The 17,732-nt window shown below is 35.5% G+C and overlaps 1 pseudogene; it reads right to left on the bottom strand.

The window, feature by feature from the left end:
• Positions 1-16,128: 16,128 nt before the first annotated feature.
• LOC122099086 lies at positions 16,129-16,228 on the bottom strand (annotated as a pseudogene).
• Between the last annotated feature and the right edge of the window lie 1,504 nt (positions 16,229-17,732).

The raw sequence follows: 17,732 nt of genomic DNA, 5'->3' as shown, positions 1-17,732 counted from the left end.
ATTAGAAATATATATGTCTTAGACTTGTGATTACCTCAGGAAAAGAATAAAAGAGCAGTGAAACATAGAGGACAGGCAGAATTTTAACTAGCTATTCAGAGGCTGAATCAGGTTATCTAGCTACTCAGGAGGCTGTGATCTGAAGACCACTGTTCCAAGCCAGTCCAATCATGAAAATACATGCCATTATCTCCAAAAAAAACCAGAAGTAGAGCAGAGGCTCAAGTGGTAGAACACTATCCTTGGGCACAGAAATTTAGGAATAGTGCCCAGGCACTATCAAGCCTCCAGAATGATGAATGCATGCATGAGCATATGCACATGTGCGTGTGTGTACTGGCACATGCATGCACACACAGACAAACACAAATGAGTATTTCAATGTGAAGTTCTTTATTATTTTTTTAATTTAATTTTATTTTATTTCAGAACATACTGTACAGAGTGGTTACAATTACATGGGCAGGATAATGCGTACATTTCTTACCAAGCATTGCAGCCTCCTCCTTTGTTTACCCTTCACCTCCCTTCCCAGCCTCCCCCCTCCCCCCACCCAATCCTTCCTCCCCTCCCCCCCCCCACACCGACATTTTATTTTATTTTATTTTATTTTTTTTAATTTAATTTTATTTTATTTGAGAACATACTGTACAGAGGGGTTACAATTACATGGGCAGGATAATGCATACATTTCTTACCAAGCATTGCAGCCTCCTCCTTTGTTTACCCTTCACCTCCCTTCCCAGCCTCCCCCCTCCCTCCCACCCAATCATACCCCCCCCCCCCACCGACATTGTAAAGCTGGTTTTGACATGACATTTTGTACTTCTCATTGTTGCAACAGGTCCACCTGAATCCTTAAACGACTTGTTTTTCCCCATCTCCTCCACAAGTTATACTGACATCAAATATAGTGAAAGCGGGATTACACTGTGGGGGAGGGACATACAAAGCAACAAAGAAATAATCTTATAAATGCTTTAGAAACACATGCATGAAACAAAAAAACATTAAAATACATATTTAAGGTTTCATTTTCCTAACATCACATTATCTGACCTTTTCCGCTTGACTCATACATATACTAGATATTGCAAATAAGGGAAACCATGGGACCTATGTTTCTTTGGGCCTGGCTTACTTCACTTAATATAATTTTTTCCAAGCCTTTCCATTTCCTAACAAATGGGGAAATGTCATTCTTTCTGATGGAGGCATAGAATTCCATTGTGTATATATACCACATTTTCTTGATCCATTCATCTACTGAGGGGCATCTGGTTTGGTTCCATATCTTAGCTATGGTAAATAATGCTGCAATAAACATAGTTGTGCTGGTAGCTTTAGTGTGGTCTTGTTTGTAAACATTAGGGTAAATGCCCCAAAGTGGGATTGCTGGGTCATAGGGGAGTTCTATGTGAAGTCTTTTGAGGAACCTCCATACTGCTTTCCAAAGTGGTTGAACAAGTTTACATTCCCACCAACAATGAAGTAAGGTTCCTTTCTGTTCACATCCCCTCCAGCATCTGTTGTTGTTAGAGTTCTTGATTTTTGCCGTTCTAACTGGAGTGAGGTGATATCTCAATGTTGTTTTGATTTGCATTTCTTTTATGGCTAGGGATGTTGAACATTTCTCCATGTGTCTATTGGCCATCCTTCTTTCTTCTTCAGAGAAGTTTCTCTTTAAGTCTTTCGCCCACTTATATATTGGGCAATTGTTTCTTTGAGGATTTGTTGTTGGGGGGTTAATTTTTTGAGTTCCAAGTATATTTTAGATATGAGACGATTGTCCGTTGTATGGCTAGTAAAGATCTTCTCCCAATCGGTGGGCTTTCTATTGATCTTGCTAGTATGTCATTTGCCCTGCAGAAGCTCTGCAACTTTATGCAATCCCATTTGTCCAACCTTTCTTTGATTTGCTGTGTTTCCGGGTCTCTATTCAGAAAATTTCAGCCTGAGCCAAGGAGACCTAGGGTTTCTCCTATTCCATCCTGTAATGTTTTCAGGGTGTCTGCTTTGAGTTCAAGGTCTTTGATCCATTTGGAGTCGATTCTGGTACAGGGTGATATATAAGGATCTAGCTTTAGTTTTCTGCATGTAGTTAACCAATTTTGCCAGCACCATTTACTGAAGAGGCTGTCTTTCTTCCATACTATTGTTTTAGCTCCCTTATCGAAAATTAGATGGCTATAGGTCTTTAGGTTCATTTCTCGATTTTCAATTCTATTCAATTGGTCCTGAGGTCTGTTCTTATGCCAATACCAAGCTGTTTTGATTACTATGACTTTATAGTAGAGTTTGAGATTTGGTGTTGATATTCCTCCAGCAGTGTTCTTTCCGTTGAGGAGCGTTTTTGCTATTTGGGGTCTTTTATTGTTCCATATGAATTTTTGGATTGCCTCTTCTATTTCCTTGAAGAATGAGGGTGGAATTTTGATAGGTATTGTGTTGAATTTGAAGATAGCCTTGGGAAGTATTGCCATTTTCACGATGTTAATCTTTCCAATCCAGGAGCATGGGAGGTTTTGCCATTTTTTAAGTTCTGTGTTGATTTCCTTTTTCAAGATTTTAAAGTTTTCATCATAGAGGTCCTTCACTTCTTTAGTTAATTCCTGGGTATTTTATTTTTTGTGTGGCTATTACAAATGGAGTTGCTTTCCTAATTTCAGCCACACTTTTCTCATTGTTGGCATACAGAAAAGCCATTGATTTTGGGGGGTTAATTTTATACCCTGCTACTTTGTCAAAGTTTTGAATCAGCTTGAGTAATTTGGGAGTGGAGTCTATGGGATTCTTTAAATACAAGATCATGTTATCTGCAAAGAAGGAGAGTTTTACTTCTACTCTCCCTATTTGAATCCACTTTATGTCTGCATCTTGTCTTATTGCTGTAGCTAGGCATTCTAATACTAGATTGAAGAGAAGTGGAGAGAGTGGGCATCCTTGTCTTGTTCCTGAGTTAAGAGGAAATGGCTTTAGTTTTTCACCATTGAGTATAATGCTGGCTGTAGGTTTGACATATATTGCCTTTTTGTATTGAGGAATGTTCCATGGATTCCTAATTTTTCCAAAACCTTCATCATAAAGGGGTTTTGGATCTTGTCAAATGCTTTTTCTGCATCTATTGAGATAAGCATTTGGTTCTTATTCTTGCTCCTGTTGATGTGATGAATAATATTAATTGATTTGTGTATATGGAACCAGGTTGCATCCCTGAAATGAATCCTGTTTGATCGTGGTGTATGATTTTTTGGATGAATCGTTGAAGTGATTGGCCAAAATTTTGTTGAGAAGTTTTGCATCAATGTTCATCAAAGAAATGGGTCTATAGTTCTCTTTCTTTGATGAGTCCCTGCCTGGTTTTGGGATGAGGGTTATGATGGCTTCATAGAATGTGTTCGGTAGTGAGCTTTCTCTTCCAATTTCATTGAAGAGTTGGAGGAGAATTGGTGTGAGCTCTGCTTTGAAGGCCTTGTAAAATTCCACTGTAAAACCATCTGGTCCTGGACTTTTCTTAGCTGGGAGGTCTTTTATTGCTGTTTCTATTCCAATGCTTGATATGTGTCTGTTAAGATAGTTTAATTCATCTTGGTTTAGTTTTGGCATGTCAATATTTGCTAGGAAAAGGTCCATTTCTGTCAAGTTCTCAAACTTATTAGCATAAAGTTTTGAGAAGCATTCCCTTATAATGTTCTGAATCTTGGTTGTTTCCGTGGTGATGTTTCCATTCTCATCTCTGAGTTTATTAATTTGGGTGTGTTCTCTTCTTTTTCTGATAAGATTATCTAAGGGTCTGTCAATTTTTTTAAGTTTTTCGAAGAACCAACTCTTTGTTTTGTTGATTCTTTCTATAGTTTTTTTGGATTTTAATTCATTTAATTCTGATTTAATTTTGATTATCTCTTTCCGTCTACTGGATTGAGGTTTATCTTGCTGCTCTTTTTCAAGGAGGTTTAGATGTGTCATTAAGTTGTTAGTTTCAGATCTTTCCAATTTGTTGATGTAGGAGCTCAGAGCTATAAACTTGCCTCTGAGTACTGCCTTTGCTGTGTCCCAGAGGAGCTGGTAGTTTGTGTGTTCATTTTTGTTGAATAGCATGAACATTTGAATTTCCTTTCTAATCTCTTCCATGACCCACTCATGGTTCAGCAGTGTGTTGTTCAGCCTCCATGTGATACCGGACTTTCTTTGTTGGCTTTTGGTGTTGAGTTCTAATTTTATTCCCTTGAGGTCAGAGAGAATGCAAGGTATAACTTCAATGTTTCTGAATTTAGACAAGTTTGCTTTGTGGCCTAAAATGAGGTCTATTTTAGAAAACGTTCCATGTGCTGCTGAGAAAAACGTGTATTCTGATGCTGCTGGGTGAAATGTTCGGTAGATGTCTGTTAAGTCTAGTTGGTCTATGCAGCTGTTTAGATCTGCGGTTTCTCTGTTGAGTTTTTGCCGAGTTGATCTATCTAGTGGGGAGAGTGGTGTGTTAAAATCCCCAACATTTAATGTCTTTGGATCTATATGGGATTTGAGGGAAAGTAGTGTTTCTTTGATAAATTTGGGTGCTCCATTGTTTGGCGAATAGAAATTTAGAATTTTAATATCCTCCTGTGGGAGAGATCCTTTAATTAGTATGTAGCGACCTTCTTTATCTCTTCTCACGAATTTTAATTTGAAGTCTATTTTATCTGATATTAGGATTGCAACTCCCGCCTGTTTAATGGGCCATTTGCTTGGTAGATTTTGTTCTAGATTTTAACATTGAAAATGTGTTTGTTTTTATTGGCAAGATGTGACTCCTGCAGGCAGCAGATAGAAGGGTCTTTTTTTTTATCCAACTAGACAGTCTATGTCTCTTAATTGGAGAGTTCAGTCCGTTAACGTTAAGAGAAAGGACTGAGAGGTATTTGGGAGTTCCTTCCATGTTATCCACCTTCTTGGGGGCTGCGAAAACTGGGTTCTTCCTATGGTTCTTGGATTCTCAGTTTGGGTGCAGTTTCTTGGCCTTTATTGTTGTCTTGTTGGTTTTCTATGTGTAGGACATCTTTAAGAATCTTTTGGAGGGCTGGTTTGGTGGAGAATTATTGCTTCAATTTTTCTTTGCTATGGAAGCTTTTTATTTGGCCTTCAGTTATGAAGGAGAGTTTAGCTGGGTACAGTATTCTTGGTTGATGGTTGTTTGTTTTTAGGGCATGGCATACATCATTCCAGGCTCTTCTTGCTTTGATTGTTTCTGCTTAGAAATCTGAGGTGATTCGAATTGGTTTCCCTTTATAGGTGATTAATCTTTTCTCCTTGACAGCTTTAAGGATCTTTTCCTTGTTCTGAGTTGATCCTGTATTGATTATAATGTGGCGGTGGGATGTCCTATTCTGGTCTGGTCTATTTGGGGTTCTAAAGGCTTCTTGTATCTGAATAAGCCTATCTTTTTGCATGTTTGGGAAGTTCTCTGCTAGGATCCTGTTAAACAAATTTCCTAGACCATTAACTTCTGTTTTTAGGTGCTCCTCTACACCCATTATCCTTAGATTAGGCCTTCTGATGGTGTCTTCCAGGTGTTGGATAGTTCTATCATATTTCTTGGACTTATCTTGGATGGTTGTATGTTCTTTCTCTGTAATATCTAGGCTGTCTTCAATCCCTGAGATTCGATCTTCTGCATGGTCTAACCTGCTGTCAAGACTCTCTACTTTGTTTTTTATCTTTTCCTTCTAATTGGTCAGCTTTGATGGCTTCAAGTTCTTTGTTGAAGCTCTGTTTTAGGTCTTGTATGAATTTCTTTACTTCCTTAATTTGGTGTTCAGTGTTTGTTCTCAAATCACTTAGTTGATTGGTTATGGTTGCTTTGGACTCCCATTCCTTCTGTTGGGTTCCATTCAGCATTCCCTTTGTGGTCTCCCTGACTTCCTTCAACTCTTTGTTAATGGATTCCATGAATGCCTTTAGTGATCATTGTGTGTTCTCTACCTGGTCTTTCAATTGCTGTATTACTCTTTGATTAGCTTCCTCCCGTTTGTGGGATTTCTGCAGCTCTCTTTCCTCCCGTTCGTGGGATTCCTGCACTTCTCTTTGAGTGTTCTCAGCCTGCTCAAGCCATTCCTCCCTTTCTCTTTGAGTATTTTCAAGTTGTTCATGCAAATCCTGAATCAGTTTTTGAGTAGCTTCCTCATGCTTACGATATTCCTGTATAGACTTTTGGGGTGCTTCCTCTCTCTCCCTATCACGCTCATACAGAGTCCTTTGTAAGTTGTCAAACTTCTCATTTATCATGTTTGCCAGCAGTGTTTGTAGAGCTATTTGGGAACTCTCCTCTGGATTATTCATTATCTGTTCTGACCCCTGATTATCAAGATTGGGAATTGAGATACCCGGATTTGCCATTTTTCTAGTGTTTTTCTGGCTTACTCTGCCCATTTGAGATGAAGATGGCACCAGTTTTGTGCTAGAACACTATCTTAAGGAAGTTCTTTATTTTTTTACCTTGCTGTACTTTATTTCCCTGTATTACTTCACAAATTAACAAAATCAGCTAAGGACCTATTTACATAAAATTCATCATGTTTCTCTAAAATCTACTCTCTTTTTGGAAGCCTGCTTTTAGTTGACCCAAAAGTATATTATTCAGGAGGTCAATTCATCTCTCACAACTCTGTAGTATTAGATTATCATTTAGGATCCTCCTAGCAATATGATTTTGTGTAATCCTGCATCAAGCAGCATATTTCTTTCTCCAGAAGGAAAGCCTCTGTCAAACAATTAATAATAGGTTTTTCTCCTCCTGGCCAGCATCTGTAGTTATATTATCTTCATCTATTTCATGATCTGTTTGTGTATGCTAAGGACTGCTGTGAAAATAAAAAGGCCCTTCTCAGCATTTAGCATTTGTGTACCATTCATAGATATGAAGGTGTTTAAATATTACTAAAATTGCTTTGGAATAAATAATGTTCACCTTGACTATCTTGAGAAAGAAGAATTGGTTTCTCAGAATTTTAGATAAGAACTTGAATGAAAGAAACAAAAGGAAAAGTGAGGAAAAACTCAACACATACATTCAAATTAAACAAAACAACCCAAGAAAACACAAATTAATTCAGTACTCAAGAACCTGCAGGAAATGCAATGATTAAAAAAAAAAAGCTATGACAAGCTTATGAAAATCCTGAGTACATGGGAGTGTGAACTGTTGTGAGGATAGTGGTTAAAGCCCAGACTGGACAGAAATATCTGCACACAATGCCATTCACCTGTTATTATAAATTTCAGGAAGAATAACATAAAGTGGGCTGAGCCCAAGATCATACACAAGTAGGAAGCCAAATTCTATATGAAAAATAATCAGGATAATTTAGGGCTGAGGACATGACAAAGTGGTAAGAAGACCATTTAGGGGCACAAGACACTCAATTCAAAATCTATTATGGGTATTAAAAAGTTATGAGTTTAAAGAAATTGTAACATTTTAATATGTGAGTGGAGAAAAGTCCATGAGATAGATAGAATGAACCCACGTTGCAATGCTTTCTACTTAAGTGATAATGTTTTGCGGTACTTCAGACAAAACAAAGTTACACTGCAAATGAACATGGATGTTCAGTTGGGTAATGGAAATACTCTACTTAACAGGTGTAAATTAAATAGATTTTTTTGGGGGTAGATTTTATTTCTTGAACTAAGAAACTGGATGATGTCCCTGAACTTTTTTTCTCAAGGCTACCACTCTACTACTTTGAGCCACAGTTCCAATTCTGATTTTCGGTTGGTTGTTTGGACATAAGAGACTCACGGACTTTCCTGCCCAGGATGGCTTTAAACCATGGTCGTCAGATCTCAGCCTCCGGAATCCAGGCATGAGCCGTCGATGTTTTTAATAACTTAGTAAATTGTACCATTACAGTAGTTATAAATGATCATTATAACCTGTGTAATATATGTGTGTACGTATATATCAATGCATACATGTAGAAATATTTTATCACATTTTTGTATCTACAGAAATTTATGAAATCAACCTTCATTATAAAACAAAAAGGAAAAAAAAGTTAATAAGGATCAAAACAAAGGGAATTGTCACACGTTTCTTGATGTTGAATGGAATGTGAATTGTGAGAATCAGTTTAGGAAAACCACCTCTACATTAACAAAATAGATAATAGCTATTAATTCCAATCCATCTATTTTTACATATTGTGCATCCTCACACATTAGTGTCAAAATCAAAGCACACATTTTTGCCTTTGTATTTAAATCACCTGTTATAATTTAGGTGATAGATGAAGTAATCAAATAAAGATTAAAATAATAGTATGTGAGGCTATGAGTTAGAGCTGAAAAAGATTTCAATATGATGATAACTTAAATTGCATATTTCTTACTTTTACTCTCTTGTCACGTCCCACATTCTCACATTAGGATTGCATAGAAGGTTCTCACTAAATTATATGTACAATTATGAAAAAATATATTGAAAGAATATGGGCACAGTGTGTTTTAGCTTATTGAGACCTGTAAGGAGTAGTGTGTTTTTGAGGACTTGAAAAACGTTGTGATGGAGATGAAGGAAGACATGTGCTTATTCTGGAAAACTGTCTAGAGGATTGCTCCCCAGAAAGATAGTGGTGAATTCTTCCAAAAGGTTACAATGAAATCACTTTCAGAAGCATGTTCACTGCTACACTATTCACCATAGCCAAATTATAGACACAGCCCAGATGCCCTTTTGTGGAGGGATGCTTGGAGAAAGTATGGTACATATACATAACTGGATTGTACCCATCCATTATGAAGACTGTTAAATTATTTGCAAATAAATGGATATATCTAAAAATATGTTAAGTAAACTAAGTCAGAGCCAGACACACAAGGGAGCCATGTTCTGTCTCATATTTGGAAGCTAGAACTTTATACAAGTTTACACAACAATATTAACCAAAGCATGCTATTTGCAGAGGGGTATTTAAAAGGTGTAATTTCTTATAAAATTGAACTTTTAATCCCACAAAATCAATACTAGGAAACTATCACTTGGAAGATGTGAGGGGAAGTCAAAAGGAAGGAATAAAGAGTGTGATGGAGGAAGAGAATGAAGGCATACTATTTAATGCCGATAGAATGAAACTAGAAAAACATTAAAGTGGGGGTGAAATTTGGAAGGGTGAGGGGAAGTTATATAAAGATCCATTGTACTTAAAACTGATTTGTTGAATGGAAATTCCCTTGTACAACTGTTTAAGATAATAAAAAATAAAATTAAAAACAATGGAGACATCTGTTCTTAAATTGTGTCCTCTTAAACCTTGACTCAATATAATAGTTTCCTCCTCAGAAATTTTCTTTGCAGTTATTTTCCTCATAGTGACAGAAAATTGACCAATACAACGAATATCAATACATCACATTGCACATCATAAAGATACACAATATAACATCTCAGTAAAATATTAGAATTCATTACATGATAAAATAACAGGTAGAATGTGCCAAAAGCTAATTGATTTTTTTCCAAGTACTTAACCTATGAAATCTAATTTAATCCTCACAATAATTCCATAAAGTGTAACTATTTCCATTTTGATCTCTCAGATAATGACATTGAAGTCTTTAGAGTTGGAATTACTAGTACAACATTGCACACATGGTAAGTGTTAGCCTAAGGTCCATCTCCCACTGTATCAAATAACTTCATTCTATTTTATGACTAAAATACCAGCACTTAGTCTACTAATTCTAGGAAAATTACCCAGAATTATTGTGTAGACTCTAATAATATTTCACTTTGTTAGAAAATAGGTAACTGTAATATGAAAACTCCACGGTCATAATCAATTTACACTTCCCTTGTGAAAGGAACTGCTAAACTATAACGTTCTTGATTTCTAGCTCAAAATAGTAAAAATCGTATTTTACCCATGACTCAACACTGCACTGCCTGGGGACGCCATCTCTGGTTAACTCAGTCTTACTGAAAGAATGACCTGCCCAATTCCTGCTGGAAACAGACTGCAGGGCTTATGGACCAATCATTTCCACATTGTAGCTCACCTAAGTTGATTACCATTAGACGTATTTTGATTGCTTTTGATACCCAACATTTTGAGAGAAATTTACAACTTTAAAATGCTATTAAAGGAAGACTGATACAAAAATCACATTTGAACCCAGATAAATATTTTATCTTTCATGTACGCAAAAAATGCAGTCTGACCTATCATTAATGTTAGAAACGAAAGGTTAAAAATTATAGACACCAAGACCTAAGCAAGAATTAAAGACTCTCCAACTTGTGAATACAATTGGTTTAAAAAGATATCAAGAAAATTTTTGCCTGTGCCATGGAAACCTAGGGTTTCTCCTATTCCATCCAGTAATGTTTTCAGAGTGTCTGCTTTGAATCCGAGGTCTTTGATCCATTAGGAGTTGATTCTGGTTCAGGGTGATACAAAAGGATCTAGCGTTATTTTTCTACAGTAGTTAACCAACTTTGCCAGCACCATTTACTGAAGAGGCTGACTTTCTTCCATTCTTTTTTTTTTTTTAGCTCCCTTATCGAAGATTACATGGTTATAGGTCTTTAAGTTCATTTCTGGGTTTTCCATTTTATTCCCTTGGTCCTGAGGTCTGTTCTTGTGCGGTACCAAGATATTTTGATTACTATGGCTTTGTAGTAGAGTTTGAAATTTGGTATTGATATTCCTCCAGCATTTTCTTTCTGTTAAGTATTGTTTTTGTTGTTCAGGGTTTTTATTGTTCATATAAATTTTGGGATTGCCTTTTCCATTTCCTTGAAGAATGAGGTTGGAATATTGATAGGTATTGCATTGAATTTGTAGATAGCCTTGGGAAGTATTTCCACTTTCACAATGTTGATCTTTCCAATCCAGGAGCATGGGATTTTTGGCCATTTTTAAAGTTCTGTGTTGATTTCCTTTTTCAGGTTTTTAAAGTTTTCATCTTAGAGGTCTTTCACTTCTTTGGTTAAGTTAATTCCTCGGTATTTTATTTTTGGTGGGGCTATACAAATGGAGTTGCTTTCTTAATTTCAGCTACACTTTTCTTATTATTGGCATATATAAAAGCCATTGATTTTTGAGTGTTTATTTTATGCCCTGCTACTTTGCCAAAGTTTTGAATCACTTTCAGTAATTTGGGAGTGAAGTCTGTGGGATTCTTTAAATACAAGATCATGTCATCTGCAAAGAGGAAAAGTTTTACTTCTTCTTTCCCTATTTGCATCCCCTTTATGTTTCCCTCTTGTCTTATTGCTGTAGCTAGGCATTCTAATACTAGATTGAAGAGAAGTGGAGAGAGTGGACATCCTTGTATCATTCCTGAGTTTAGAGGAAATGGCTTTAGTTTTTCAGCATTGAGTACAAGGCTGGCTGTAGGTTTGTCATATAAAGCCTTTAGTGTATTGAGGAATGTTCCATGGATTCCTAATTTTTTCAGAACCTTCCTCATAATGGGGTGTTGGATCTTGTCAAATGCTTTTTCTGAATCTATTGAGATAAACATGTGATTCTTATCCTTGCTCTTGTTGATGTGATGAATTATATTGTTTTTCGTATATTGAACCAGCTTTGCATCCCTGAAATGAATCTTGTTTGATAGTGGGGTATGATTTTATTAGATGAATTATTGTGGTTGATTGGCCAAATTTTGTTGAGAAGTTTTGCATCAATGTTCATCAATGATATGGGTCTATAATTATCTTTCTTTGATGATTCCCTGCATGGTTTGGGGATGAGGGTAATTAAGGCTTCATAGAATTAATTCGGTAGTGAACTTTCTCTTTCAATTTAATTGAAGTGTTGGAGGAGTATTGGTGTGAGATCTGCTATGAAGGCCTTGTATAATTCTGCTATAAAACATCTGGTCCTGGTCTTTTCTGTGATGGGAGGTCTCTTAATGCTGTTTCTATTTCAATGCTGGATATGGGCCTGTTAAGATGGTTTAACTCATCTTGGTTTAGTTTCGGCATGTCGATATTTGCTAGGAAAAGGTGAAGTCTGACAAGTTCTCAAACTTATTAGCATAAAGTTTTGAGAAGTATTCCCCTATAATGTTATGAATCTTCATTGTTTCTCCGGTGTTTCCATTCTCATCTCTAAGTTTATTTATTTGGTATGTTCTCTTTTTTTCTAATAAGATTAGCTAAAGGTGTGTCTATTTTGTAAATTTTTTCATAGAACTATCTCTTTGTATTGTTGATTCTTTCTATGGATTTTTTGGATTCTAATTCATTTAATTTTGATTTAATTTTAAGTATTTCTTTCCGTCTACTAGATTGAGGTTTATCTTGCTGCTCTTTTTCAAGGAGGCTTAGCTGTCTCATTAAATTGTTGGTTTCAGATCTCTCCAATTTATTGATGTAGAAACTCAGACCTATAAACTTGCCTCTGAGTACTGCCTTTGCTCTATCCCAGAGGAGCTGGCAGTTTGTGTGCTCCTTTTCGATGAATGTCATGAACACTTGAATTTCGTTTCTAATCGCTTCCATGACCCACTGGTGGTTCAACAGTGTTTTTCAGCCTCCATGTGTTACAGGACTTTCTTTGGTGGCTTTTGGTTTTGAGTTCTAATTTGATTCCCTTTTGGTGTGAGAGAATGCAAGGATTACTTCAATGTTTCTAAATTTGGACAAGTATGCTTTGTGAGGTAAAATGTGGTCTATTTTGGAAAATGTTCCATTGGCTGCTGAGAAGAACGTGTATTCTTATATTGCTGGGTGAAATACTCAGTAGATGTCTGTTAAATCTAGTTGATCTATGCAGTTGTGTAGGTCTGCGGTTTCTCTGTTGAGTTTTTGCCAAGTTGATCGATCCAGTGTGGATAGTGGTGTGTTAAAGTCCCAAAACAATTAATGTCTTTGGATCTATATGAGATTTGAGGGAAAGTAGTGTTTCTTGGATATATTTGGCTGCTCCGTTGCTTGGCGAATACAGATTTAGAATTGTAATTTCCTCCATAAGGAGAGTTCCCTTAATTTGTATGTAGTGAACTTTTTATCTCTTCTAAGTAATTTTAATATGAAGTCTATTTTATCTGCTATTAGGATAGTAATTCCTGCCTGTTTATGGGGGCTATTTGCTTGGTAGATTTTGTTCCAGTCTTTCACATTCAAAATGTGTTTGTTTTTATTAGCAATGTGTGACTCCTGAAGGCAGCAGATAGAAGGATCTTGCTTTTTAACCCAATTAGACAGTTTATGTCGCTTAATTAGAGAGTTAATCCTGTTAATATTGAGATAGGACTCTGAGCTATTTGGGAGTTCCTGCCTTTGATAAAATGACAGGTGGATAACACCTTCTTGTGGGCAGAGACAACTGGGTTCTTCCTATGGTTCTTGGATTCTCAATTTTGGTGTGCTTTCTTAGCCTTTATTGTGGTCTTGTTGGTTTTCTGTCCCAGAATTTGTTACTTTTTTGTTTTATTTTTCTCAAGGCTAACATTTTACTGCTTTCCCACAGCTCCATTTCTAGCTTTTGCTGGTTACTTTCAAATCAGAATCTAATGGCCTTTTTTTCCCTTGCCTTTTCTGGTTTCAAACCACAATCCTCAGATTTCATCTTTCTTATTAGCTAGGATTAAAAACAAAAGCCACCAGTGTGGCTTCTTTTTCCTATATAGTTATTAATGCACATACTTAGATAGTAATTTAAAACTGAGTGTATAGAAACAAGATGTATAGTGATGATATTGTCCTGTCAGAAATTCATGGTAGTAAATTTCTTCTTAAGGCCATAAACAAAAAATACCATGATATAATATAAGAGGACTCACTATTGAACATATGAGGTATAAGAGCTTTCTAATAGGTCCATTATTTATTGTTGCCCAACATTAGGAAAAAGTATAATGCAGTAATAAAATAGAAGTCCTTTTTTCTTGTTTTTGTAAAGACACACATTTTCATCTAAAATAAGTAGGCCTGTCTATTGTCTTCATGTGATTTTGATGATTGAAGATGCTTAATGAGAAGTCAAAATGTATTAGTAGTTCTTTGCTATCAATTAAATCTCACTTTTTCTTCCTGGAGAATATAATGATTAAAGCAATAATTCAGAATCAGCAAGCAATAGTTCAGAATCACGCTTCCAGTGCAAGTGGATCACCAGTAATTAATCCTCAATACCATTTTCCACAAAGTTTTGTTACAGATACAATCGGCCTTCCTTCTCTAGCTGCTTTTCTAGAATAGACACATTCGTTCATTGTACAGGAAAAGTGTGATTTAACTGATTTGTCAGATCTGTTACTAGAATTGTCAAGGATTTATATTCTTGTCTGTAATTTAGTCAAAGCTATGTATCTTTGGGTAGGCTACTAAAATGTATTTACTAATTTCAAGTAAATACATAAATTCTATTTCCATCTCTTTTTTAAAAATAAAATTGTTTCCTCTATAAATTGATCAGAGGCATGGATGGAATTTGTGGCTAGCTAGGTCATTGTACATCTTTCTCTTCCTCTCTCTTTTTCATGGTTCTCATAGATAATATGATTGCTCCATAATTATCTTAATTTATTTTGCTTTTATATTTTTGCTTGCATCATTTCACTTTCTGCTCTGCCATTATCCCAATCATTTTCATAGAAAGCATTATTTCCTATTTTCTCATTCCTAGAATAAGCTGCACATGAAGACACCACTGGTCATCATTTTCAGCCTATAATTTGAATATAGAGGAAAATCTTTCTCTTTTCTCTATCAATTCCCTATTCACCACTGAGAATAATTTAGAATAGAAAACATGGAAAAAGAGAAAACAAATCATGGTGAAAAAACAGAAGCAGAAAATTCATTGGATTTTTCTGACCAGTTCAACCAATGTGAATTATTGGGGAAATACATAGGCACCTCATTCCCAGTGGTACTCAAAGTCACTGGTTAGGCAATTCGGATGAAGACAAGGAACAAGATGAAAAAGTGAGGAATGGTATCATTTGCAAGAAAAAAGATGGAGAAGGATCCAAGCAAATTTCTTCTTTGGGCTGCCGAAAATACTCAGCTTACTACAGTGTAGACACTACTTTCCAAAAAGGCCACTCATGTGAATATTAGGAATGAGGATGAGTATACCCCACTTCATTGGCAAGCCTACAATGGACACTTAGACATTATCCATGAGTTGGTGGCTCGAGGCAGATATTCATGAAATAATTGCCGATGGCCGGACACCCCTGCACAGTGCTTATACATGGAATAATACCAGAATTGCTTCTTTTTTACTTCATCATGATGCAGATATCAATGTCCAAACTAAATGCCTCTTGACCCCCTTGCATCTTGCTGCTGGGAATAGAGGTTGAAAAAATATGCTGGATTTCCTTCTGTTGAACCATTTTATCAAACCAGATCTGAAGAACAACCTGGAAGAAACTGCATTTGATATTGCAAAAAGCATAATATGTATCACTACATCTTTGAAGTTGTGGAAGGCTGTTCAAATTGTTCTCATATGTTGTAATGGTTCGGTTAAGTTTCTTAAATTTCAAAAATGATGGTCCATCTTTGTGTCCTTCCAAAATATTCTCACAATACAAAGTAACAGCAATATCTTACTTTAAAAATTCATGGATTCCATGGTATTCTTCCAAGTGAATTGCCTGACTTTGATATCAAAATGTATTCAAGACTTGTTTGTATATATCTATAATGATTTCTGCAGAGTTTGTGATTTTTTAAAATCAGAAATAAGTTTAACTTACCTGTTGAAATGAGTAGTAAGGAAACTAAAGTTATTTCTGGTACTTGTCTGAAAAAGTTTATTTTAAAATAGTCTGTATTCTGTTTGTATAATGTCCAAAATCTGTTTCATTCTCTCCAAATATAATACTTTGAATTCTACATTGATTTATAATATATAGGTTCATAATAAATGTGTCCTTTCAGATTGCATTCCATATAGAAACAGTTTAAGATTCCGTTTTTCCTAGGTCCTTATAGTATTTTATTTCTTTGGGATAAAATGACAATGTTATCTAATTTCAAATGTTTTGTAAAGGTTATGCTATGTAAAGGCCTTTCTAAGATGAAGAGTTAATACACTGAAGACAAACTTTTAATTCTATGAACTAAATGTATTCTTTCACTTGTATCTTTGTAATCAACTTTTTAATAACTGTTTTTCATTTCTTGAATCCGAAGAATACTTCACAAATTTCCATATCATCCTTGTGGAAGTGCCATGTAATTCTCTGTATTGTTGCAATTTAGGTAGATGTGCTGCTGAAGCATGTAGTATCTTGTAAATTTAAGTAGTTAATGATGCAATCTTAATATAGGCATATATCTTTCGTTGCCTATTTGTAAAAAGGAAACCTTATTGTTCCTAGCAATGCTATTGATCTTATTTCCCTAAAATTCTGTGTAGAGTGGGGAAAAAATGTATATTGTTTAATCGATTGCTCACATTTCAACCTTTTTTGTCAATGACTATTTTAAGTCTTTTTCATTTTAAACCTGATCATACTTTGAAGCCTTTATAGCTAGGTGCAAAGGTGATGGCTTTTTCAAGTACTTATTTGTCCAACTGAGTTAGATTTGTGGAGCTAAGGGATTCAAAGTAAGCTTTGCTCAAGAGCTACTTCTAAACTTGTGCAGCTTAAAATGTCCCAAATGAGGTCTTACTGGCACAAATGTCTCCCTGACCCTTTCTCATTCTTCCATGTAGGAACAGACCAACCAGAGTATCTTACCCTGACAGCAAAGATTGTCTTACTGCAACAAAATTAATCTTAGTTACAAGGGATCATAGAGAGATGAACAGTTCAGACAGCACTGTTCAGACTAGAAGGTATTTTATTAAAATATAATTGTTTATTATACCTATCATTTCAAAAGTAGCTAAAGCCAAGAAGGTGAAAAATCATTCATATGCATGATTACCTAAAGTCCTGGTCTGTCTACCTTCCAACCAGGCAGGAACTTACACTACAGCATTTACATCACCAAATATTTCCATAGCTGCAGGAAAAGTCCTTATATTTCTCCTCGATTTTAGGCCTTAAATTGGTAATGTTTTTATCACATTGTTTCCTCTTGCCTCCAGTCTGTAAATCTACAAATGGTAAATCTTTAGGCCTAACCCTACCAAACACTGAGATAGAGATAATGGAATAAAACTTTAAAACAGAGTTGCCTTTGATATCCTAACAACAACAGAACAATGCAAAACATGTGCCTTTTTATTATATTACATATAGTTATATAATTTATACTTATATGTGCTGATTTTATATTTTACACAGTGAAACTTACTAGAATCAGTTGATAATTTGAGAAATAAATTTATATTTATTTATTCCAATAAATACAATTGGAATATAAATAATTAGGTTTAGAGTATATATTAGAATATAAAAGTATCAATGCAATGTCTTCGGTATTAACTTGGGATACCTTCTAAATATTCTTGGTCATCTTAATTCACATGGTAAAAAAACAATGTTGTTTTCCTCTAATCTATAAGGGATTTTACACTGCTGTTCTGTTTTTTGTTTAACTCTCTGGTCCCAAACTGTTTTCTCCATATTTTTGAATCATATTTTTGAACCCAAATTTTGCTGATGTTATTTTGAAAAAGTATTATTCTTTTGCAGGACCCAGGGTTCCTAGTATCCCAGGTCCCAGTTATCCACATCATCAGATAAGAAGGGCAAGACGTCTCACCTAGGCCCATGCAATATGCCATCAGAAAGTAATTGAAGACCCATCTCAAATTCTCATTTCCTATAATATT

This window comes from Dipodomys spectabilis, unplaced genomic scaffold, assembly GCF_019054845.1.
Source record: "Dipodomys spectabilis isolate Male_0828 unplaced genomic scaffold, ASM1905484v1 ptg000502l, whole genome shotgun sequence".
Classification (NCBI taxonomy): domain Eukaryota; kingdom Metazoa; phylum Chordata; class Mammalia; order Rodentia; family Heteromyidae; genus Dipodomys; species Dipodomys spectabilis.
Note: the sequence above shows the minus strand (reverse complement) of the source record. Positions and strands in the feature narration are given on the sequence as shown.